Genomic DNA, 26,397 nt, shown 5'->3' on the forward strand with positions numbered 1-26,397 from the left:
AGCTGGCCAGTCAGGTTGACTTTGAAATGGATCGTAGGTGATTAGCCGGGAATGCTGGGAGAGTACCGGGGTCTCGGCGGTGAACCCCCACAGCTGCTGCCGGAGTCAGCAGAGCAACCATCCAGGTAATTAATTCTTTGACAAGCATCAGTGGTTCGGAAAATCAGTAAGAATGGCAGACTCTGATCAAAAGGGAAACACGTGGGGAGATGTTTAAACAGCGAGCTCTGAAGGCGTCCGTCACGCTACGACACCAAACCTGCAACCGTTGATGATCAGAGGAAACCGAGGAAAACGCTGCATGTTCACATTAACAGTCAAAAGGATGAAAATTCATGTCATAAAGGTTCATTCAGCATGGACTGAAACAAAGGCCAACACACATTAGAGCCTGGAAAATGTATGCAAACCAGATTTTCAAATGTTTTTCTTTGGATTTTATGTGACTGGCGTGTTGTAGCACTGCAAAAACAAAAATCTTACCAAGTATTTTTGGTCTAGTTTCTACTGCAAATATCATATTACACTTGAAATAAGACAAACTAGACCAAAACAATTTGGTAAAATGTAGTGGTTTTTTTGCAGTGTACACCTAAGATAAAATAAAAATAAAAGAACAATATATAAAAGTGAAGTAAATTCTAGCAAGTGGACATTTAGAAAGCAGCAACAAATTCACTTATGCATGTCACTAATTTAGGTCTGTATACTGCTTAATGTACATCACAATAGATGTGTATCTAATGTGTGAGATGGTGGAGCTGCGCAGTGGTGCAGTTGGTAGAGCTGTTGCCTTGCAGCAAGAAGGTCCTGGGTTTGCATGTTCTCCCTGTGCATGGTGAGTTCTCTCCGGGTTCTCCAGCTTCCTCCCACCATCCAAAAACATGACTGTCAAGTAAATTGCTCTCTCCAAATTATCCCTAGGTGTGAGTGTGTGTGTGTGTGTGGGGGGGGGGGGGTGCATGGGTGTTTGTCCTGTCTGTCTCTGTGTTGCCTCTGTGACAGACTGGCGACCTGTCCAGGTGACCCCGCCTCTCGCCCAGAATGTAGCTGGAGAGGCAGCAGCTCCTCCTGACCCCATTAGGGACAAGAATGATAGAAAATGGATGGATGGATGGATGGATGGATGTAAGATGGCTATGCTGGATTGTCACATAGCTGGTTTAGCTGCAGCAGAAGTGAGCGCCTGTGAGAGGGAAACGTGCCTAATGTAAAACCTCAAACAGGAATACAGATTTGGACAAGTTTAGATTGTGAAGACAAATCATCCTCATCACTGTTTGCATCTGCTTTAGCATCCATGTTAGCACCCGTCAAGGCTTATGAATTGTCAGACTCAAACATATAGGCTCAGCCGCTTACAGCCGGAAATTCCCCGTCTGATCTGTCCCCAGCATATTTACTAAAGCCAACAAATCACCCTGAGACTCAAATCTTTGTTTGAATCCTGCATGTTTACTGTCACTCTTTTCATCTAGTGTCGGTCCTCACAAGTCATCACTTTTTTCTGCTTTGTTTCCATTACAACAGTGCAGTTGTTGAAAAGGAAACTTACCTCTGGCTATTTCCTTTGAACAAAGTTAGTTTAACTGTATCAGTGAGTGTATATATTCCTGCTTGTGTGTGAGCCTGTGTGTAATCATCACCTTGTTTTTCTTTCCATTCCAAGCTTTGAGCAAAGTGAGAAATGACAATCATTTGTTCTGACACTTTTTTATCCAGATAACTCTGCTTTTTGTTTGTTTTAACCTTTTTGAGCTTTATTAGTTTTCTATATTTTGCTATAATAATAGCTCAGCTGTTTCCAGGTTACAGAGAAATTTGAAAGCAGGATCTGTGTTCATTACAAGCTACCTCATAAGAAAAGCATTGAAAAGACACAAAATATTCCCAAGTATGTTTGTCAAGTTTCCAGGGCAAATATCTTTTCAGAGAAATATAGGAGTTCGTTTTAAGTAAATAATTCCTTAATATTGGTGAAAAATATTACTTCCACTGACAGATTCCTTCACTTATAGCAAGAGAAAAATGTGTAAAATAATCTGCCAGTGGAACTGGCATTTTCTTCATCAATATTAAGGAATTATTTACTTATCTTCCTGAAAAGTTACTTGTAAGTAAGACTTTCTCATCTTTGGTGTACTGAGATATTTCCACTGAAAAGATTTTGTGTTTTGCAGTGCATGCAGAGGAATATCAAAATGAAAGAATTATGGTTATTATTCTGGTGCCTTAAATTTTAAACAATGCAGTCATTTTTTCTTTAACTTAAAGCAATGTTTGACCTTACAAGCAAACATTTTCTGTCAGGATTTTATCGTATAACCTTTAGTGATGCTATTCTAATTCTGAATTCAACATCTCATTTCATTCAAAATGAAACACAGATTTCAGCACCGCGTCGTTTGGCTTGTTTTCTACTCATCCTATTTTCATAGAGAGATCATAAATAAAGAAACTGCATCATTTGGCTCATAAAAGTCCTCAGTTTGTTTACAATATTCAACCTGAATAATTCATTTTGATATATTTACCTTCGGTTGCCGTAGCAACCTGCATTAATTAGCTGTAAATTTGGGCAAAGATACTGTTTTCCACAACAAATTCACAGATCAGGGCTGATGGAGGACGAACGCCAAGCCTCGGGCCAAATCAGAGGTCCACAGCTAAATGTTTTATTTTTTTGTTTATTAGTTTAACTTACATTTTGGATACATTTGAACCTTTCAAATTTTACTGTTTAGGGCCTTTATATCAACTGAGATCATACATATTTTATTCTTGCAGTTCAAATATTTTGTCTTTGAATATTTTTGGCTTGTTTAGTGAAACCAAATCCACCAGGCTTCGCTTTTCATCTGGAAGAACTGCTTTTCTCAAAGGTCCTTTCAAATGGTGGACTTTAAGAATTAGATACAATAACCGCTCCAACATGTCAGATCTGGGTATTAAAAATGTCTGAATTATTTTGAGATCCCAGTGGTAACGTGCTTGTTTTGTTGTATTTACCCAAAATGACCTGCGCTGTAGTCCATTTCCTGCTTTTGGAGCGGTCTCTGGTTCATTTGGTATTCACATATATATTCAAACCGCACCAGAGTTCACTTCAATTGAACAGAGGTCTGCAGGCAGACCAGAGTTTGGTTTTTTGGTAGATTATGTATTCACACCTCCCCAACCGAACAGGACTAGAGTTGGATTGAAACAGATTAAACAGGACTGGTTGGAATGCTTCCTAAAAATAATTCAATAAGAAGTCAAAAATAAACATTTTCCTACAGATTATTCATAGATCCTGAGATTGATTCATTTTATTTCTCTACATTCATAACTGTTGGTGTTCCATTCATAGTTTTTAGTTTAGTTTCATTCCCTAATGTTTGGGCTGGAATTCATTTTGCTAACATCACTTTGTCCATTATTTCAAAGCTCCACGGTTTGAAAGCAATCAGGAGGAAACAGTGCTTGAGCCCGGGGCATTGCTGTGCACAGACCTCATCTCCACACACAGATACGCCATTACACCTCCGGATTCATGGACAAGCTCCTCGCGCCGCACTGAGAAATTGGCTATGAGTGATTATGCACAAACACCTAACGCCTTGGCATTTCCTGACAGTGCCAAACAATCTTCTTCTTCTTCTTCTTCTTCTCTGTCTATTTGCAATTAATGATTGAATTTCAACCACACAAAAAAAAAAAATCCCATTTATGCTTTGTGAGCGTATCCCCAATACACACGGCAGCATGTACAGCAAAGCTTATCTCCAGCTTTTAGATTGGGGGGCCTATGGAAACAGTCTTGATTATTTCCCTCCTTCTCCAAAGCGCTGCTGTGTGCTTTGGGATTAGAGGCTTTCTGTGGCCACTACACTTGCACACTGACTGGCTGCAGGCGAAAGAGAGAAAGAGACTTCTGCTCAATAAACCCCCCTAACCGTCCCCTTCCCTCCGCCTCCTCCAAACCGCCCTCCCCTTGTCAGACACACTAGCCAGTCCTGGGAGTATTACATCACCCTGATGTAATGTCTAACCAATCACAGCGCTGCGGCGTTAAAGCTTCCAGGATTATGGAAGTTAGTAGCTCAGACTGGGTAATGAGAGGCAGAGAGAAGGAGGCAGGGACACTACAAGCACCAATTTAAAATATTTTCACAAATAAACCCAGGATCAATTTTTCCACTGTGGCTGTTTATCCCTCAAACACAGAAGTAACAGGACAGACCAACACTATAAAAACAAGTTTTTGTAAAAAAAATAAAAAAAAGCTAAACATTAAAATTTAGGACCAACATCAACTATGATAATTAATTACATAGATTTACTTTTTACACACAGAATTTCCAAGCTGGAATCTTTGTGTAGACACGTTTCTGGTACACCAGTAAATCTGACGCACAAGCTACATCCGCTAACAGCGATGGACGACGAAGCTGCTTCTCTAAATTTTGCTTCTAAATTAATCTGGAAAGACTATTGTTGTGTTCAAGTTGTGCTAAAAGGAGTTAGCCTATCAGCCAAGCTATTCAAGCTAATGCTAACTATGTAGCAGGTAATGCTAATGTTAGCGTCCACAGTTCACATTCCTAAAGAAGCTCCAGTAATGATCAGGACTTCCTGGAAACTTTGCTCCAATCTGATGGTTGAATAATATGATTAACAGATTAAAAACAATAAATATATTTATTGTTGAACTCACATGTTTATCTGTTTTATAGCTTAGTAGCAAAAAGGTTTTATGAATTGAAAATGCAATTAACTAATGAATCACAGACTCTTCAATCCATTAACAGGATTGAACATTTTAATCCAGCATTTACTAACAGATTTAATCTGTTTCTTGTGTCAAAGGTTGCTTCCTATTATGACAAAGATAATCTGAGCAAATAAAAACATGCAATAAAAATAAATTGCCCTGAATACCCAGTGGATACAACAGCTCTACATCACAGTGGAGGATTTTTGGTTTGATGAATTGTTTTCATTTGGACAGATGGGAAGGTTTTCAAGCATGAATGCTGTGAGATTTAATTCCAGACTTGGACTAGACCACGCCAAAACCTTTACAATAACAATTAATTTACAATTTAAGAAGGGAAGCTTTTATTTTTCACCTAAAACAAGGTTAGATTGTATTAAATTAAAATATGTTTGATGATTTGAAACATTTGCAAAATAAAAACCGGAAGAAATGTTTCCCGTTTTCAGCACTTTGTCTCAAAAAGTTGAGTCAAGGTGCACTTGAACACCATTCCAGAGTTATTTTTATGTACCTGTCTCGATTTCAAAGGTTAAAGTCAGGAGAGGCAGCATGAGTCACTTCAGCAAATTCCCCACAACATTATATTTTCATCTGAAAGCTTCAAAGCCCCGGAGCTGCTTCAGCAAAGATGCTTCTTATCAGTCAGGGGAAGCGCAGAAATGTTGTTATTTAGCCTGCTGGGCTGCAGAGAGAGGACATTCAGGTTGGAGGGGAAAAAACCTGAAATATCTGGCTCTGACAGGAAGCTGCTGCAAAAAAACTTCCAGTTTAGATGTACTTATGTTCACCACAGTCACAGAGAAGCTTTTACTTCACTAAAGCTGTCTTTAGCTGCAAAGGTAAACATGGACCTTCTGCAGCCTGAACCCGATCCAAAACTATCGATGTTTTAAACCCAGGAAAGGAATTAAGGAACAAAAACATCTTTTATATTTGATATAATTCACTGTTTGTGTGGAAGTGTGGGGCAATATTTGCAAAACATACATAAATTAGATTTTTATTTTACAGGAGAGATGTTAGAGTCATAAATGGAAGTGGATACAAGTTATACTCTAGTTAGAGTATCACTACTTCAACATATTTTTACTAAAGTAAAAGCAAAAAGCATCCGTCAAAGAAATGACTCGAGTCAGAGTAAAAAGTATTTGGTAAAAATCTACTCAGGTACTGAGTAGTAAATAATTCAAAACATGAATCATTTACTATTGAAAATTACATCATCAGACGGACAAAATATAAAGTTAAGTGGAAACGTTTGTATTTTAAGGACTAAATTACAATAATTCATATAACTAACAACAAAATCAGGCAAAAGAAAATATTTTCAAATTAGTTTTTGTCAATATGAAACTTGTGTGAATAACAGGCAGATTTTATAAATTTATGCTTCTTCCTGCTTCTTTTCATTCAGGATTTCTTTTAGTTGTTACATGAACTAGTCATAGTTATTATTGATTCACTGAAATAAAAAAATAAAATGAACCTGTTTTATCATTCTGACTCATTGAAAACGGATCTAAAAGTGATTTTATATGAGCTGCATCATCACCAGGTAGCTAACAGAGGTCATCCGTCGGTCTGCTAGCGAGGGAGTTTCTATAAAGACAGTGAGCCTCATGAGGTCAGATGAGTAATCTGAATGTTTTGTTACAATTTCCTTTATTTTCCTTACCGGCTCATAAAACTCTGGTTACTTTATCTTAATCGGGAGGATTAACAAATCTTAAGCTGCTTCCATCTTAACTTCATGGGTTTTCCGAGCCGTTCTGTCAAACCGGAGCAGGAAGCATCCAAAGTCTTGCATGGAGGCAAAGTTTGGGATGTTTCATTTTTATGCCCTGAAAAGGAAATAAGTAGGAAACAAAAGCAGGTCAGATAATTTGATTACGTCCACAAAAATCTAATTATCTGAGTTAATATTATGTGCATTTTTAGTTTAGTTTGCTATTCTGAGTGAAAAATAATTTAAGGTCAAAATTTAAGAGGATTGTGAAGAAAACGGCTTTTACATTTTGTTCAATTTTATTAGTTTTTTAGTTATTTTTCAAAAGATTTGTACTTTTAGTAAATATTTTTCTGTTTTTGTGATCAATATCCAAACTTCTATTATGTTTGACCAAATTCTACAGTGAGAATATTAAATATTTTGTGCATGCAGTGCCTCGTATTCATACCAAAGATCACCGTTTGACTAATCTACAACAGCAGTGACAAAGTTAGTAGTAACTGGAATTTATCAGAGCAGAGAGGCTAAATGAAAAGCACTCCACACTTTGCAGATTTTGTCATTCTTAACATCCATATATTATTTTACAATAATTTTACACTTCTGCTCTACTTTTTGTGGACTTATCATATGAAATCCTAAAAAATAAACTACAGTTTGTGGTAGCAACATGATGAAATATCTCAGTAACTTTGGAGGTCAGATAGTTTTCATTCCTCACACTAACGGCTTCATTTTCTTTTGGGTCATGGTTCGGCCGGGAGCAGAGCCTCCCAGGTGGCCCGGTGTAAAGTGACCTCCTCCTCTTCATCCTGCTCCTCTTCCTCCTGCATCCCGAGTCGCTCTGCAGTCAGCTGGGAGAAACCGTCCCAGCAGGGAGTCCAGGGTGTCTGCACACTCAAACATGTTTTCAAACCGATAAAGGTGAGGCGCCCAGGGAGCTCCGGTTATGTAAGCCACATTTACTGAAAATTCATGACATGGCGGAGCAGCAGGTCTGCTGCGCGCCCCGATTCCTGCACATTTCACTCACTGGCTGCCATCAAACCGAGCTTTCGCTCCGGCTTCGCTTTGCTCTTTTTTTAGGCTCAGGAAATGCTGCAATGTGATCCGTCCTACAGGTCATTAATGCACATTTTTATCTGAGACGGTTCTGGTTCGCCTGATTGATCCAGAAACACGTTTTTCTTTTTGACTGATTTTTTGTTGGAAAACAAAATCTTTTTACTTTTGAAAATGGGTCAAAACAGATAAAAAGTTATTTTAATGAAACATGTTATTATAATTGATGTTGAGTTTGCTCTACTGAAGATTACCGTTGGGATTCCTCAGAGTTCTGTGCCAGGTTCTAGACTGTTTACATTATGCATGAGTCATATTTAATGTATGAAAGAATCTAAAATTCCCTAAATTTGAATAGATTTTAGGTTTGGAACAGATTATGTGGCCATTTGAAAGATAAATGATAAATTAACACTGAAACAAGGTATAATAATTTTTAATATTCAGCAATAAGGTCAGTCTTAATGTTCCGCAAATAATTTGGAGTTACGTTCCACAGAAAAATCTGCGAATACTGAACAGTAGTTAGGTATGTCTTAAAAATAAATGCACTAAATTCAGATGTTTGTGGCAAAGCAGAATATCCAACTTTAAATTTAAATGTCCTGGAAAACATATTTCCATTTTACTTTGGTGTAACAAAGGCCAAATTCTGTAGCAAAATCTACAATACATGCAACAAAAATACAAAAAAAAAACAAATTGGGAAAATAATCAGCTGTAATAAACTAAAAGGCAGAGGGCAGAATAAAACTTATACTTTTAGTAAGAGTAGAAATACTTCAACATATTTTTACTGAAGTAGAACTAAAAAGTACTCGTCCAAGAAATTACTTGAGTAAAATTGTGTTTGATAAAAAGTCTACTCAAGTACTGAGTAACTGATCAAATGATCAATCATTTAATATTTAAATCTTACATCATCAGAGACCAAAATATAAAGTTAACTGGAGGTTTTTGTATTTTAAGGACAAAAATGACAACCAAATAATTAACAACCAAAAAATAACATCAGGCAAAAGAACATTTTTCTAAATCAGTCTCTTTTAATATAAAACTTATGAAACTTTATCAAAAACTGCAGGTGTGTGTCTGTGTCTGGTGAATCTTCGGTTAAAACATGTTTGTTTTTCATTTGGTAGAGAATTTTACTCAACTAAGAGTAGAGATGCTTCATAATAAAGTTACCCAAGTAAAAGTAAAAAGTACAGCGTAGTAAGAATACTTTAAAAAGTGAATTCTTTCAAAAAAGTTACTCTAGTAAATGTAACTAGTGACTACCCAACTCTGCTAAAAGTTAATTTAGCATCTAATCTGGAAATTTTGCACTTAACTAAGACCTTGAATAGAGATTATTAAATGTAAATGTGTTTAGGACTCTGCAGGATCTCTGGTCCATCACACTGATTCACTTTACATGATACCTTTTCCACATCTCCTTCCCCTCCAACCACCTATTCTACTGCAGCACACACACACACACACACACACACACACACACACACACACACACACACACACACACACACACACACACACACCTCCTTCCACCCTGCAGGCACAGACAGCTTCAGACAGCAGAGCAGAACCAGCATCAGCAGTTTGCTGTGGCGTGCTTCGTGTATGACTACCACAGCAGCACATTGAGTTTGTCACCATGAACGCTGGAGGGAAGACTCACACGTCATGAACCCGTACGGACACACTGCAGGGAAATCAGAGCGCTGTGCGGCCGCATCAGGAGAGGCTCACTCTGAGGATGATGAAGCGCTGATGGGATGGCAGAAGGCAGCTAGCTGCAGAGAAAAGCTCACTTCCAGAATCAATGGTCCATATCATCCACGCTTATTTGCACTCGGGCCGTTTCATAAAACTGCAGCTTGGTCAGTGCTTTTGCTTTTCCTCATGGGCGGGTAAGTGGAGGGTTTGTGGCAAGTCGATAAAGGTGACTTATTGAACAGATTCGGATACATCTATTCCCTTCACAACACGTTAATTACATTTTTACCCAAAATCATTCTTAGATTATGAGAATTTAATCTGCTCAGTTTTACATATTTTCAGCAGTTTTAGGGCGTCCTGTCACTTTAAATCCAAATAAGCTGCTGCTGGCCACGCCCTCCAACTCAAAATGTACACTCACATGAAAAAGACACAGCTATACAACTGTGTATCTTTGAAAAGCATTAGTAGAGCCTCCTGCACAACCAGCAAGAACACAACAAGCCAGTGGTTTCTGGATGGTAAGTCAGCAACAAAACACTTATCTTTTCCAGCAGCCATTATACAGTGCAGACAGTGGTAAAAACCAGCTGACCAAAAGTCCTGGAGCTCTGTTTTGGTTGCTAGGTAACAGACTGGGCTTCCCAGGGTTGCTAGGTAACGGTGCAGCGCCTGATGATTTCTGACATTCATTTTATAAACAGTTCACTAAAATACATCAACTTATTGCCAAAAACCATCTGGATGTTTTTTTAAAGCAGTAGAAACTCAAATGGGAGAACAAAAAAACTACAAAATATGAATTTTGTTTTAAGGTGGAATAGTTTGGAGCGGTACTGAGGGGTACTGAGGGGTACTGAATGGTACTTAGTGGCCGAACGCATTCCCGCATTCCAATTTCTGAACCAGAGTATCAAACTTACAAACGCCTGTGAGGGCGGCAAACTAAAATCACAATTTCACCTAAATGCACCGCAGTCTGAACGGAGAACCAGAACTATTAAAACACATAGATCTGTTCAGCATAGATTTGTTTGTTACTGTGGCTTTGGGCACAATTAGCCTGTTTAGCTTAGCGCTGTTACAGTCTATTAAACTTATCAACTTAAAGTCAAAATTATTGAGTCATCATCTACAAATTGTAAATAAATGTTTAATCATCCAGTTTTCTACTTTATTAAGAGTTTTTTGTGACCAGTAATCTGATGCTGCTTTTTTCTTATTATTATTAAACATTATATACATCAACCTGCCAATGCTAGCAATGGAAATTAGCCACACAGCTATAATATAATATGCAATGTCAAATTTGATCAAATAAACTTGAAGCAATCCACAAAAAAAATCTTAATGGTGGTTATGAAACAACAAAGAGTACTTCTGTGTTTCATGGTTTCATCACTGGTTTCAGGTTTGTGTGGGGGAGGACGTTGAGGAAACTCTACCTGCTTCACCTGACACACTTCGTACCCGTCCTGCTGCCTGGAAGCATCCACACATCAGCTTTTTTTTATTTGCTTTCCCATTTGAAGCTCTGCCAAATGGGTCGAGGCCAGAGGAAACTGCCACAGTCTTGCTTGAATGCCTGCTACCTCTCATACAGCACCAGTTTCTCCTTCTCTCTCTCCGTCTCTTGTTCTCACTTTTTTCTCATCCTTTCTGGCTCTTCGCTGTCAGATCAAGCATCCGCCCGCTCCCTCTCCTTGTCTCATTCCTCTCGTTCCGGAGCACACAATCATATTTGCTGTGCAATATGTGCAACTTTGGATTGCAAAACAGGTAGAAAAATGAGACATCCAGCAGCCAGGCCGTCTCATTAGAAATATATATTCAAGTCATTCTAAGCACATCTTTCACATTTTACATGCAGGGAGAGAAGGAGGGAGGAAAGATTAATGTAAATCTCAAAATAAGGAAGGCATTAATATTTCATTAGTGCCTCTTTTTTCTCTCTGAGTGACAGAGGAGAGGAGATAGTGACTGATTTAATGATTTTAGTCTCGTTTTTTCCCTTTCCCCCTCTCTCGGCGGTGTCGCTGCCTCCCCTGGTTCCTCACTCAGCAGATGGATTTAGGCTCGTTTTTTTTGGTTGTGTTTTTTTTTTTTTTTTATGAAATCCTCACAGAAGCAGCTGCACGTAATTACAGTCAATTCTACCTTATCTCTCAAATTAAAAAGATTAGATTACTTGTGAAAGAAATGTATGCAGCTTCCCTCAGCTGATACATTGCTGGGTAATATGCATCATATCCCGTCACAAACACCAGCAGGCACACATTTTAACCAGCACTGTGCAGATAGCAACTTATTTCATTTCAGGCCTTATACTATGTCAGACTACAGCATTATCTTGATGGAAGTGTCTGTTCTGAAAGAGTATCTTGCCCATGTTGCTACTTACTCGGAGTCTCACTCCGAGTGTGGATACGCTGAATAAAGTCTGAGCTATGAATCAGCAGCTGGAGCTTTGGATCTTTGTGTGACTTCCTCCGTATCGGTGTTTCAGATTGCCTCTTGCTTTGGCCCGATAAGGCCCGGCCAGGTAATCTGATACACTGCTCTGCTCTGCTGCTCCACAGAGCTTTGAGCTGTTAACATTTCTGTGTTGTCTGCAATAATAAGAAAGCATAACGCAAACAATCCCAGAACACGAAACAAATGCAAAGTGGGTAGAATAAACTGTAGGTGCTTCCCAGTAAATGGGAATATAATTGAGAGGTTGATTTATTTCAGGAATTAAATTTTAAAAAATTAAACTCGTATATTAAATGCAGTCATTAAACACAGAGTGATTTATTTCTTTTAATTTTTATGATTAGTGTTTGTAGTTAATGGAAATTTCCAGTGTGTCTGAAACATCTGGCCTGATTTTTAGCTGAGTCAAATTTCTCTGACTACTAAAATTTTAGATAATCTGGACATTTTCCTTCTGCTTGACTAGAAATACCCAAATACTTTAAAATCCAAAGACCACAAATAATCCAAATAATTAAAAGTCATACAAACAGGTCTACTGCAACACTGGATGATGTTTTGATTAAATAAAGTCAATCACACAACCAAGATACCATCTAAAGAGCCAAACTGTGATATTTAGACTTCCTGCTTCTCTATACGGAATGCCTGACATGCCAAAAATAAATGAATGAAAAATTCTGCAGATTATGTGGCAGAGTATTTATACTGATAAACCAAATAAAAACATTACAGTCATCTGTCTCTCTAGGTAAATAGAGGAGAGCAGCTTTGGGCCCTCCCCCACCTGTTGCTGAGCACTGTTTGGTTGCTAACAAAGCAGAAAATCATAGTTTATCAGTTTATTTAATGTGCAAAAACATTAATAAACGATGCTTTTCACCAGATTTAGCTTCAGCTAGTTTTCATCTGGAGTCTCTGACCAGGACTGTTGGCATTAATTGAAATGTTGTAATTTCAGTTAATGCTGACACTTAAGTTATTGTTTAAGCTAGCACAGCTAGCCGACTACAGCCTGTCTACCTGAGGAGTTAGTCCGACTAATTAGCCAGCTAATGTTATCATGTTAAATTTCCAGTGTACATGTATCAGCTGTGACAAAAAACAATAATATTCTGTCTAATAACCACTAGAAACACCTGAATAAGACGCTGACGTCTCCTCTGATGGCTATGAACATACAGTATGTCATGTAACTGTTTGCTTTTTAATAACTTATCGTGTGAATGAGCTTTTTTGCAATTGTGTTTTGTCAAAACTGTTTTTTTTTCCAACATTAGCTGAATATAGACAAAGATTTGGCCACATTTGCAATGGAAACACAGCTTGGGATTATTTGAACATGGTAAGTTTTTTGAAACCTGGTAAAATTTCCTAGAAAAGAAAAACACATTTTTCCCTCAGATTTGTTATTCTGTGAGCAAACAACGTCTTTATATTTCCAGTTTCTCCAGGCGCTGATTCTGCCGTCTTTTATCGTCGCCTCTTATTGGACAAAAAGGAGCATAAATCCGTATTTAGTGGCATTCCTCACCTCGTCATCCGGGTTCAGATCCACCAGTCTCCTGTGGCCGTTTTTCCCAAGGACTTCATGCCTGTCAGGTTAATTAGTGACTGTAAATTAGCAGCAGGTGTTAATGTGTCTGAACCTGCTGTTGGACCGATGACCCATCTGAGTGCCGGGATAAAAACGGTTAAACCGTCACTGCACATCAATTAAACTAAAATCTGACTGTTTATGAAATATTTTACTGAACTGTTACAAATTTTTGTGTTCTTTTAATTTAAAGACTTTTTCTTTTTAGTGACTTCCTGTTCTGTAAACTGATCATATGTCAGTTTGAAAAGTGGGAGCTCCATCAGTGGAGGTGACTTTGACAGGAAAATGATCACTGAGAGAAGATAATGCAATAATCTGCTGTGATTGAACTACAGAGGAAACCTGCATGTTTGGAGGCAGCCTGATCTCGCGTTCATATTTAATAATGACACCTCTCGTTTAATTCCCAGGGGTTTAATTTTAAAGCTATAATATGAGCTTGTTCCAAAGCACATAATTATATGGATGATATCCATGTAATTAAATTACAAATCCAGACAGAAACGGTGTAGTTTACATCATGGAGCAAGCGTTTGTTTCGCACCGCCTCAGATGTGGGGAAACTTTCATGATTTACAGTTTAATCTGCAGATATTCATTCAGAGGGAATCAGGCAAGAGAACCGAAAACGAGCAGCTGTGAGTTTATTGCATGTGTGTCAAAGGTTTGGTCAAATTCAGCAAGCAGAAGTCCTTATACATGCATGTTTTCTTTATTTTTCAGGATGTTTCTGTGACGCAGCAGGTCAGAGTTATAATAATCCTGTTGGAGCATAAGATGGTTAGAATATACTGATTAGGCCTGAACCTTCACAGTCACATAAAGACAGTTACAAAGTCAGCCTTCTATCACCTGAAGGACATTATAAAGGCCTAATGTAGCAGCAAGATCTGGAGTAACTCATCCATGAGTTTATCTTTAACTGATTACTGCAGAGAAAAAAACTTTACATTTATTTGTTATAAATCACTGAACAGCTTAAAGATCAAGGCTAAAAACCCAGAATAACTGGAACATTAATCAATATGTTTGGTGTGTATTTGCTTGATGATTTTGATGTTGGTATTTTACTAAATTGTACCGTTTGTTGCTTGTTTCGTTATTGTTTACTGGATGATGTTTTAATGTTGTAAAGCACTTCGAACTGCCTGGTTCCTCAAACGTGATCTACAGGTAAACTTGACTGATCAGTGAAACCAGCAGAGTTGAAACAAAAGAAAAACCCCAGAAATACCAATTTATCATATGCAATCAGTTAATTAATCATCCATTCATCACCCTGGTAAAAATCAGATACTTAGCGTGGATCACTTTGCTCTCAGATCGCAGGTTTCTGTCGGCTCCGTGAGTTTCTGACAGTAAATTTGGAAGGAGATGGTTCATTTATCAGAATCCTCTCCCCTGGATCCAGTTTGTTCTTCCTGAGGCTAACACCGTGTCTGCTCTCAACACTCGGCTTGCTTTATTTGGCGATAACTCAATAGCGGCACTGCTGCTAGACAAATCACTTTATTCTCACTCTTCTTCATTGGTTCATTTCATAGAAAGTACACCTGACTCTGCGCTTCATCTTTTGTCCTTTCTCCAGTCTGTTGAGGCAGATAGCTGCTCATACTGAGGAGGCATTTTTATAAAATATACATTCTGCAATGATTAGAGGATTTATTGTCATGACTAAAACAAAAATAAAGAATAAACTCCTCAATTTAAAGTATGTTTTATGTGTTTATAGCAGCTCTTTCCAGTTCTGCTCTTGATAGGAAACCACAGAAAAAACAAACTGATTTAAGCTAGCAGCGATTAATTAGCTGGGCTATCTGCTCAGCAAAGTCTGCAGTCAGCCGCTTGATGGACGGCCAGCTCAAAGCTTTAAGACTTTCTGTTTTGGAATGAACTGAGATGAACTGAATAAATATGAATAAATTTGTCATGTTCGTCTCAAAGTAATGACAAATTAAAGTATTTTTAGAGCGACGGGAATTCTTTTTAAAAATAAATTAGTGGGGAGTGCTGTGGTGGCGCAGGGGGTTAGCACGTCCCACGTTTGGAGGCCTTAGTCCTCGACGCGGACGTCACGGGTTCCACTCCCGGTCCTGGCGACCTTTGCCACATGTCCTCCCCCCTCTCCTCGTTCCTGTCTGCCTACTGTCAAAAATACGAGCCACTAGTGCCAAAAAAAAGAAATAAATTAGTAAAAAGGATTTATCGCTTCTTTACAGTTATTTTAACTCCATTAAAAAGGTTTGCACATTCCACTAAGATCTGGTTCCTGCTGCTGAAGTGTTACATGAAATACCAAACAATCTTTGAATTACTTTCCTTTCTTGTTTGCTTTTCAGTTTCACAAGTCACCTTCGCTGTTTTCCACAAAGACCTGCTGGGATGTTTGGACTCATCGCTTCCCGTGAATTATGAGAAGTGAGGTAAATAGAAAAGTCTGCTAATCAAATGTTTCTTTTCCGTTAATGAAATGTCTCTGCCCTTATCTGACTCCCTTATGATCCATACGGTAATGTCTATTACCGAATTTGCCCCCTCTCCCTCTTTTGGCCCATCTTCCTTATCTAAAATTGTGTTGTGAATTTGGCACAGTGAATGATTATGCTTATCGACCTGCCCGAAGACTGCGTATTAAAATTTTGTGGCATGATTAGCCCATTTATCTATATAATTGGATTGGAGTTTGCGTATAAGTGTGTGTGTGTGTGTGTGTGTGTGAAAGCTGCAGATTTAAAGGACAGTTAAATAAATATGAAGGAAGATGCCTAACAGAATTGTGTTTTAGATTAATGTCATTTGCATTTAATCAATAGCTCCACCCTTGATTTTTTTTAAGTCCAATCAAGTTCTGGTAGCCGATGAGATTACTGAAAACAACCTTGGGCCTGGTGTAAAATGAGACAACAGAGTTTACCATGCAGGGGATTAGTGTCATGAGACGGAGGGATTTACCAGGCACAACGTGAAAACTGCAACACAATGTACTACAACCGTTTTTGTAGTGTAATTCATGCAAACATCCCACGGCTCTTCATACCACTCCACTACAATCAAATTATGGACAATATATAATCCACTGTTAAACTATAGCTAATAAACTAATAGAAATAATAATACCTCAGTTGTTTAACATACAGTTTAAACCAGATATTTACACAAATAGGATAAAAAATGACAAATATGTTTTCTCTCAGGCTTGCCTGGTTTGACAAGAAACTGCACTAATGTCTAATGTTTGAATGTTTTCTTTTTTTAATGTCCTTGATCCAGTTCACGTTTCTTTTTCTAAGCAATTACTTTTCTTTTCGTTACTAAACAGGTTTGCAAGTGCAATGAAATGTTCCTAATAAAGAGGTTAGTTTTTTAATGCAAAACCGTTTTATAGATCGTTTTTAAGTTTATATTATTGTTTTTAACGGAAAAGCCTGAGCAGGTTTTAGCACAAGGAAAGTTACTTTACGATGTTTAGAGATAATCTGATATTTAAATTTTGTTTTAATCTGCTAATTTAAGAAGAATTATACCCATCTATATATTTGAAAGAACATTTTGTCAATAATTCATGAGTTTGCTTACAGTACGGTGATAAAGCGAATGTTTCCAATAGTAAACAACGGATAATCACAAAAATGTTTTCAAATGATGATTTCATTCATCAAGGCAACAACGCTGTCCATGTCAACCTTATTCTACGCAAAGTTATTTTCCTGTTTGGCAGCATGAAACAGACTTCAGACATCTCAAAAAGCAACAAATCGGGTCATTAACTGATCAAAATCAGGAATGGACAATAAACAAAGTCACTGACAGTCTGGAGACGATTGCAAAGTCATTTCTGCAGCTCTGCCACTTCAAAACCCTTAAAGTCAACCAAGGGAATCGTTTTGGAAGGTTTGCATCATATACAATATAAAAATACTATAAAATTATTCATATTTGTTTGATTTTAAGTGCAACAAAAAAGTAGAAACAAACAAAAGCTAATACTTTTTACCAATAGTTTGGGTTTCTACTGTTTTTACTACTTTAAGATAATAATCGTTTAAAGTTATCGAAATTGAAGTGAAAAAAGTGGATGGTGCATTCCTGGTGTTGTCTGGGAGGTAAAACATGAAGTTGGGCTTTTAATCCAAACACACTTTTATTTATGCTCACATACACACACACACACACACACACGCCAACTAGCTTGAAACACAAAGTAAAGGAATTTCATTACTCGTCCAGAATTGATTGGCTAATGTTTTTTTTTCTCAAATCAATAGCGCCTCACAGTTCACTAATTGGATTACTTGTTTTTTCCTGGAGGATTCCCAAATACCAAGGTAATAAGACTTGTTTATGAAATTGTTATCTTGAAAGAGGAAACTGATGCCAGAAACTAATGAACCTGAATTTGTCTCTCCCTCTCAAAGACGCTTCTGTTAAAAAAATGTAAAAAACAAAAACATAGGGTGAGCTATGCTATGAATGCCAGTGTCTGGGATATTAATAGCCTTAAAACTAATCATTCATGAAGCCGTCCTTATTGAGGCTGCTATAAGGACAAGCCTGCCGAGTGTTTATTAATCAGGGAATAATAAGTAATCCGTGAACATTAATGGAAATGGATGAGACTAATGGATGACGCCTGCACTCTTCCCACACTTAAGCCTCAGACTTCATTACTGACGTGGAGATTAGTGGCGGCTCCACCTGCGAGCGCGCGCCCACGTCGACACCGCCGCTCTTCTTCTGCCTCCTGTGACAACATGATGGAGCGCTGTCAAGCAGCAGCCTCTATGTAATTAAAGGTATCCTCTCAGAGAGGCTGCTGAGAGCAAAATGAGCAGACATCAGATAAATCATCTGCTTTCTCTGCTGCTTCCATCTTAATATGACATTTCTCTGCAGTGTCGTCACCGCTCTGGTTGAATACTCGCTTCCTGTGCCCTTTCTCTGCTGATGCTGGATGGATTTTCATTTCATCTCTCAGTTCGCCATCCGTGAAGACCACAGCCGGCCACGGCGTATTAGGGCCATTGTACAAGGAAAAAAAGAGGAGTGCCTGAACAAAAAATCATGAAACTTTTCGGGAAAAACACTCAGACATTTAAAATATTTTCTAGAAAAAAATCTTGGAAATTTCTGAGTTTGGGAATTTGAAAATTTACTTGGAAAAAAAATCACATTTTGAAAGTAATATTAGAAATGTTTAGGAAAGTCTTTTAAAATATCTGTTTGAAAAGTTAAAAATTTTTTGTAATTCAAAAGTAGAAAACTTTTCAATTTTGACTCAGAAATTTCCACTTTTTTCTAGAAAATTTCTGAGATTTTTTGGTGTAAATTTGTTCTTTTTTTCTATGTACAACTATGAAAAAAACCTGAAATTTCAGAGAAGTCAAAAACTTTTTACTTTTGAAAAACTTTACATTTACAAGATTTTTTTTTTTTTTTTTACTGAAATTGACTTCAGAATTTCAGAAATTTTTTAAGCAGAGTTTTTACTTTTCCTAGAAATTTCTAAGAATAATCTTAAAATTTCTTCATGATTTCTACCAGAATTTTCACATTTCAAACTTAGAAATTGTCATTTTTTTCTAGAAAATTTCAAAGATTGTTTTGGTAGAAATTTATTTCTCTTTTTTTCTTTCTCAATTTTCTAGAAAAACTCATAAAATTCAGAAAATTTCCACAAATTCAACATTTTCAACATTTAAAACTCAGAAATATCCAAGATTTTCTTCGCATAAATTTTCAAAAATGTTTGAATTTCCAAACTCAGAAATTTTCATCTTTTTCCTAGAAATTTCTGAAAATAATCTAAAAATTTTACACTTTTTCTAGAAAATTTCAGAGACTAATCTCAAAATTTCTGTTTTTTAGCATTTTGATTTTTCAAACTCAGAAATATTCTTGTTTTTTCTAGAAAATTTCTGAGATTAATCTCAAAATCTTTTGGTGGAAATTCACTCTTTATTTTTCTACAATGGAATTTATACGGCATCCTACACTTCACTCAAGTGTTGCAGCATAAAGTTCATTTCCCCTAAACCCTGAAATGTCATTTAGCCACACTCCATGAGCACATTCCCCAGCCTCATCATACATCATCTGGATCTAATGTAGGCCAGGGAATTCTGGGATATTTTCTGAAATGCTCAGATTGCGTATCGTTATCACATCAAGCAAAGGCTGGAGCACTTAGAGGAGACATGACAATACAAAGTTCTCCCTCCTGCACTATAACATGCTCTGTGAAAGTGATAAGAGTGTCTGATCATGCATCCCAGCGTTTTATATCAGTCTCCCTATAATGGATCCCCCGATGACTCTTTGTGGCTGCATTATTTAGATGGAATAAAACGCCGGAAGGAAGTGTGGAAGGAAGCTGGGATTCAATGTTTCATAAATGAGGCAGTGACTGTCTAAATGCTGACTGAAGCCTGCAACAATGTCAGCAGCAGCATTTTTGCCCTACCTGGGGAGTTATTAGGTGGAGCGAGCTTCGGCTTATTTTGAGGCTGTCAGTGAAAGTGGTGAGAGTCTGAGCAAAAAGCAAAGATCTGATGAAAATCCTTTATTTCTCTTCAAGAGTCATTCTGATTAATCAATTTAAAAATAAGAGCAGAGGGGGGCAGAGCACCCAGTAATTGCACTCAAGTACACTGCAAAAACTCAAAAAGTTGGATTTTTGTATACTTTCTAGTGCAAATATCTTACTTGAAATAAAATAAAACTAACTCAGAAGTAACTTTTGAGCAAGATTTAGCTCATTTTAACTCAAAAGCTCTTTAATATTCATTTAAAAAGCACAAATTATTTCACTCACACCAAGACATTTTTCCCATATTATAAGTTTAAAAATCTGACAGTGGAAAAAGTATAATTTTATCAATATTAAGAAATTAATGACTTAAAACAAGCTCCTACAGCTTTCTGACTTAGAAGTTAGTACATGTTAAATTAGACAAAACTAATTTTCACCAGAAACTAGATGAAAAATACTTGGTGTAATTTTGTGTAAGAGTAGTTCTACTTCAACATATTTTTACTCAAGTTAAACAAAGAAGCATCCATACAAGAAATCACCATGTTCTGTTTCTCAAATGTGTTAGTGTTAGTTTTACAGGACGTGTAAAAAAACCCACTTTAAATCTACAGAATATTTCCAGAAATGATTGTTACTTATTGATGATTTCCATCATCAATGTTTGTTCTTCACAGAACTTCATTTCTTTGTGTTGATGCTAATCCCTGAAAATTCATAGATTATTTGCTTCTGTAGAATAACAAGATGTTTAATTATTAAGATTAAATCCTTTTCTCTCCATAACTTCACTTTTTTTCAGAACATGGTAAACTGAATACATTTTAGTAAAATTTTCTGACTTTTTAATTTCTACCAAATGTTTCTGATAAGAAAAAGACCAAAAGAACCAACCAAAAAAAACCCTGAAGCTCTGTGGAGGGGAAATAAAATCTGATGGAATTAATATAAAATTTTTTAATAATCAAAAAGAGGGATTGTAGTGGAAAATTTTATTATCAGATAATATATTATGACATAAACATCAGGCCAAAAAAAGTCATTCTATATTATCTGATAATAAAGTTTTGCACCACTGTAGTGATGTGACTAAAATCAGAAGGCATGAAGCAGCACTTTTGTAAATGAAAGTAATAATTATTGAATAGTGAACAAACAAGAGAAAACAGTTGATGTTCTTTTTGCATATTTTGCTGCAAAATATGCAAAGGCAGAAACCAGAAGCTAAAGCTGTTTGGAGGTCGTGGCAGAGAAAAGTGTGGTGTTCCTGACAGGGCCGTGTCTAGAGGTTTCTTATGGGTGAGACTGCAGAACGGTGGCACCCTAAAACTGCAATTTAATCAGAATGTACTGTAGTTTTTTTGTTTTTTTTTCAGTGAATAACAAAACTATCTAATTACACAAACAAATCACATTAATCTATTTAGCATAGCTGTGTTTGTTACTGTAGCTTCAGGCACAGGCTAATTTTACAAGCACACAATTAGCCTGTTTAGCTAATTGGCTAATTGATGAGTACTATTGAACTAAATTAACTAAATTATTGATCTGTTACAGACTTCAAATTGCAAACAGTTTCATTATCCTCTTTACTCCTTTATGAAGAAACTTTATTCTGGATAGTTTTTTTTTATGCGTTTCGAGCTACTTTTTCTTACTATTATTAAAAATCATATACATTAACCTGCCAAAGCTAGAGATGGAAATTAGTCATTAATATGTAATGTCCCATTTAAAAAAAAAAAATTATTAATGGTGGTTCTAAAACAACAAAAAGAGTATTTCTGCCATTTACTAACAGGCCATGTGGAAAAAGTGCTAATCTAAGTACGGTGCGATTTGAACAAAGTGACTGACATCTCTGGTGGGTGTGGCCAGATTTCTGTGGCCACGCCCCTGATTCATGTCACTTCCACTTTAATGGAAAAGAAAGAAGTTCAGATTTTAATTTTGTTTCTGTCTTTCATGAACAACAACACATCCTCAGCTGCACACTGGACCAGGAAAAGGAAACTCTTTGTTTTTACACCCAGATGTGACAGAAATGGTTACTTTTGTTTTTGTCCACAACCTGCAGAGACAGCAGAGACCTGTACTGCCTGCAGGTATGAGGTGCCGCTGCATCACCTGATGTGACACACTTCCCGCTGAAGCCACATCCTGCGCCTCGCCATCACTCTGCTGCTTTCAGCTCATGACAAAGCTGTACAACAAATGCTATTGTTCTGAATGAAGCGCAATATTTGTTTAGGGTTCAAATAGAGCAAAAGGAGACGCTGAGAGCGTCTGACAGAGTGTCGGCAAGATGATGTGCCCAAGCTGAGGCAAACTCAACTTTTAGGAGCCTAATTTTTCTGTGCGAGGCGCTGGCATCAGGCCACAGACAGAGGGATCTCCAAAATGCCAGCGATCATCACGCTGAGCTGTTTTTTTCCCCCTTTCTTTCTGTCATGGCTGTCGCCAGCGAGCAAAGCAGACCCCAGAAGTTTCCATCATCAGCTCAGACCCCGGGGACAGAAGAAATCACATTATATCAGCTGTCACACAAACTCACTGTCAAGGTGTGGCGGAGACAGTGCACATCAGCTCTGGTGTGATACCCGAGACCCAGAATACCTCAGACGCTTCAGCTCAGCCCCCGGCTAGAACCGAGCTGCGCTTCTAACAAGTGAGACACATTTCACAGCGATTTAAGGCAGAGAAACACCTCTCTCATCTCGTTTGTACCTACAAAGCCCCTGTGTCTTAAAAACCAGCGCACAGAGATGGCAGCGGGTGTAGTGAGTTCAGCGGAAGGGATATGCAATTTAGTTAGCCTTGTGTGCACTTCAGGCACTTCATCACGATTTGATAAAGAGGGTTTCATTTCAGCAGCGACTCGCCCCTCTGCAGGTTCGCTATAAGAGGAGCTGCCTATCAAACCTGAGAGCTGGATGATGAAACTGCAGAGCAACACTGAATGAAGGAGAGCTTAGCTGTCATTGTGCTTGTTCAGCACACAAACACACGAACACACACCCCTGCACACACACTGCTATTCTGTCCACTCTGTGTTGATGGCCTTTACACTGCAGAAACACAAAGTCTTACCTAGTAATACAGTGAAAATATATTTGTACAGTTAAATTAAGACAAAACATTTCAGCAAGATATAGGCGCTTGTTTCAAGTTAATTTCTTAATATTGATGAAAACATAGAAGTTCAACTGGCAGATTATTTCACTCATAACATGGTAAAAAAATATTTTGTTATAAGTGAAATAATCTGCCAGTGAAACAAACTTTTTTATATATATTGTGGAATTATTGGCTTAAAATAAGCTAATTTATCTTGCTGAAAAGTTACTTGCAGTTTACTTTTGTCTTACTTCAAGTGTACTATGTTATTTAAACTAGAAACTAGACCCAAAATACTTTGTAAGATTGTCTGCGCAGTATTGTAACCATGAAATTTAGAAAAGCAGAAGAGGAGCCTCCTCCACAATCAACAAGAATGCAACAAGTGGTTTCTGGATGGTAGGTCAACAACAAAACACTTGTCTTTTCCAGCAGCCATTGTACAGCAGTAAAACCAGCTGACCAAACGTGCTGGAGCTCAGCTTAGGCTGCTAGGTAACAGGATGGACTCACCGCCTAGGCAACTTCCATTAGCTAGGAGTTGCTAGGTAATGGAGTGGGCTTCACTGGAGAGGTTTTTGAAACAGCTCGTTTTCCAGACACCAATAAATATGAACTTATTGCCAAAAATGATGATTTTTGGTGATGGTGATTTTTTTAAGCATGTCATGAATTATTTTTCTAGGTTCCCTTTAAAATCCTTCAGGTTTTTGTCTTCTAAGCCTTTCATGTGGTGTTTAACATTTTTTTAAGTCTACATATTTTGTTTAGGAAGCAAACACTATAAAATATCATCTGAATTCCCAAAGCATATGCATTTATTGTTCATAATCATGATTCTTTGTAATTTATGTGTCCGTGTTGTTTGTCGTTCGGCCTGTTCAGCTAGTTGCAGCTGTTAAGAACAGACTGGTTTACATTGTTATGCAGTGCGTTAACAGAATAAGTTGAGTGGCGGCTCGACGTGCGTTGGACCTCTGGCTCCCGTGGCGCCGCCGGCCCACCTCGCCCTCCCGAACAACCCGACAGGAATCAGCAAAAACAGACCCCACTCTCCCAGACCATGGAAAGAATCGGAAATGTGCTGTGCAGACTGAAAAAAGTTAGACGTGAATCTTTCCTGAGCTGAAGCGAAGCAGAGCATTGCGTTTTAAAATGTTGGTGACGAACGCAGCCGACAGATCCGAGAGAAGGTGCTGTTCAGCACATTATAAAGGATATATACTCATTAACAAGAAATATATACTCATTAAAGAGGGAAAAACAATTTCTGCATTCACACATTTGTTCTGCTTCAGTTGCTGCAAATGCATTTTCATGCTGAAATATTACTCACACCAGTTCTTATATGCAGTAATTGCGAGGTGATAAATTATCACCCCGGATACAGAAGATGCAGCTTGTTTTCTGTGTTCAAGTAAGGTTGTATTGTATTATTTATCCAAGTTAAGTCAGTTTTATCACAATGTTTTAATAAACTCTTTAGTCAAACACAGACACTGAGCTGGCAGGAATGTAGCTGCTCTGAGGCTCCATCTGTAACATTAGGAAGTGAAATTTGCCGCGGATGATGTAGTGGATGGCTTCGTCGAGGTACTTCACTGTACATTAATGATGTTTTTTCTCATCCTAAAGGAAAGTGTAAGGTTGATTAGCGCCAGCTCATTATGAAGGGGATGGTGCAGATCTGGCCTCGTTTTTCCTCCGTGCTGCTGCAAATTAAATTGATCCCATTCAGCACTGAAAGCTCACATCTCGGCCTTGGTCTGCATGTGATGAAATGCTACGAATGTAATGGGAAATGTGTGGTCTGAGTGTGGGGGTGGGCGTGTGTGTGTGTAGGGTACAGCAGGGGAAGAAGGATTTCAAAAGAAAGAGAAAGAGAGGAGTAAACAGTGAATGAATCAATACGTCCCACCTCACTCTGAGCTGTTAAATGTAAGGGAGAGGAAAAGTGAAAAACGATCAAATCACAGGACTGTAAATATTTTCCTTACAACTGGATGTTGCACAGCGTTTCTCTGTAGGCTGAGGAGAAAGAAAACGTTTTTTTGTGTAGCAATCCTCTTCTGGTGACAAGTACATGTGAACATCAAGAAGCGAGAAGAAACGAGGAAAAGGTTGACCGCTCTCTCCTCAACTGGAGGAGTTCAACTGTCTTAGAGTCTAGTTCATGAGTGAAGGTATGATGGAGCAGAGATGAACTCCACTCTGATCCTCCTTCTGTTTTCAGTCTCAATTAAGAACAAGACTGAAAGCAAAGTTCTCAGTCTGCACTGCAAAAACACAATATTTTTCTATACGAGTTTTGTGGTGTAGTTTCTAGGGCAAATATCTTAGTACATCTAAAGTAAGACAAAATTACCTTACAAATAATGTTTCAGCAAGATAAAGGAGTTTGATTTAAATCAATAATTCTTAAATATTGATCAAAACAAGCATTGTTTCACTTGGGGGGAATGTTTTTTTTTTCCAAGTGAAATAATCTGTCACTGGAATTATTACTCTTATCAATATTAAGGAATTATAGACTTAAAACAAGTTCCTATACCTTGCTGAAAAGTTACTTGTAGATTAGTTTTGTCTTCAAGTGTAGTAAGATATTTCTACTAGAAACTAGACATAAAATACTTAAGACTGTGTGTTTTTGCAGTGCACATGGCAGCTGCTCAGTGCAGTTAGCCATTTCTATTAGCTGCTGTTGAACCTCTATCATCTCAAACCAGTCTGGTCATTCTCCTCTGACACCAAAAATGCAATTTCAGGTGTTTGCTAATTGCTGCTCGCTAGTCTGGAGGAGCTGAGATCAGACATGCATCAAAGAACCAAAGCAACTCTCTGGATTCTTGTGAGCAAATGGCACGATAACATGATCAAAAGCTAAAAGCAAGTTGATTTTGCATAATACCACCCGCCTTTAATGTCATGTGAGTCACAGATTCTATATCATTGTAACAGGCAAATAATGGGGTGTGCCTAATAAAACGGCCAGCGAAAGTAGAACTTTCATCAGGTGCAACAACTGATAGGTATTTTCCTTTCGAACCTAAATAAAAGAAAGAACCACAGACAACGTATATGAATTTTATGTAGAGCTTTTGCAAAAGGAGAACGCTCTATCAAAACCTCTCCTCCGATCAGTTCTACAGAGCGTTCTGACCTGTTCTCACAAAAACTCCTGTTTTTATTGTCAAAGAAGGACAGGCAAGGGGGCAGTCAGGAAAAACAACAGAGGTCGTAAAGCTTCTAACCCAAACATCTAACAACCCAGGTCCAGATGTGATATCTGATCAAAGGTCTGAGCCCGGTTCAAATCTCGGTCAATACTGTCAAGAAAACAATATACGACTGATTAAATTAGGAGGTGTTCTTGCGAAAGGGTTTAAAGTCTGAGAAACTCA

General features: G+C 37.7%; 1 long non-coding RNA gene across 1 annotated transcript in view; it reads right to left on the reverse strand.

Annotated features, from left to right (window-relative positions):
• Positions 1-17,522: 17,522 nt before the first annotated feature.
• The window catches only part of LOC114133832 (uncharacterized), a 28,005-nt gene continuing 19,130 nt past the window's right edge, over positions 17,523-26,397 (reverse strand). Inside the window, exon 3 of the long non-coding RNA XR_003593288.1 lies at positions 17,523-18,397. This is a non-coding gene — a long non-coding RNA (uncharacterized LOC114133832). The remainder of the gene's footprint in view (positions 18,398-26,397) is intronic.

The sequence above is a fragment of the Xiphophorus couchianus genome, chromosome 19 (genome assembly GCF_001444195.1).
Source record: "Xiphophorus couchianus chromosome 19, X_couchianus-1.0, whole genome shotgun sequence".
Classification (NCBI taxonomy): Eukaryota; Metazoa; Chordata; class Actinopteri; order Cyprinodontiformes; family Poeciliidae; genus Xiphophorus; species Xiphophorus couchianus.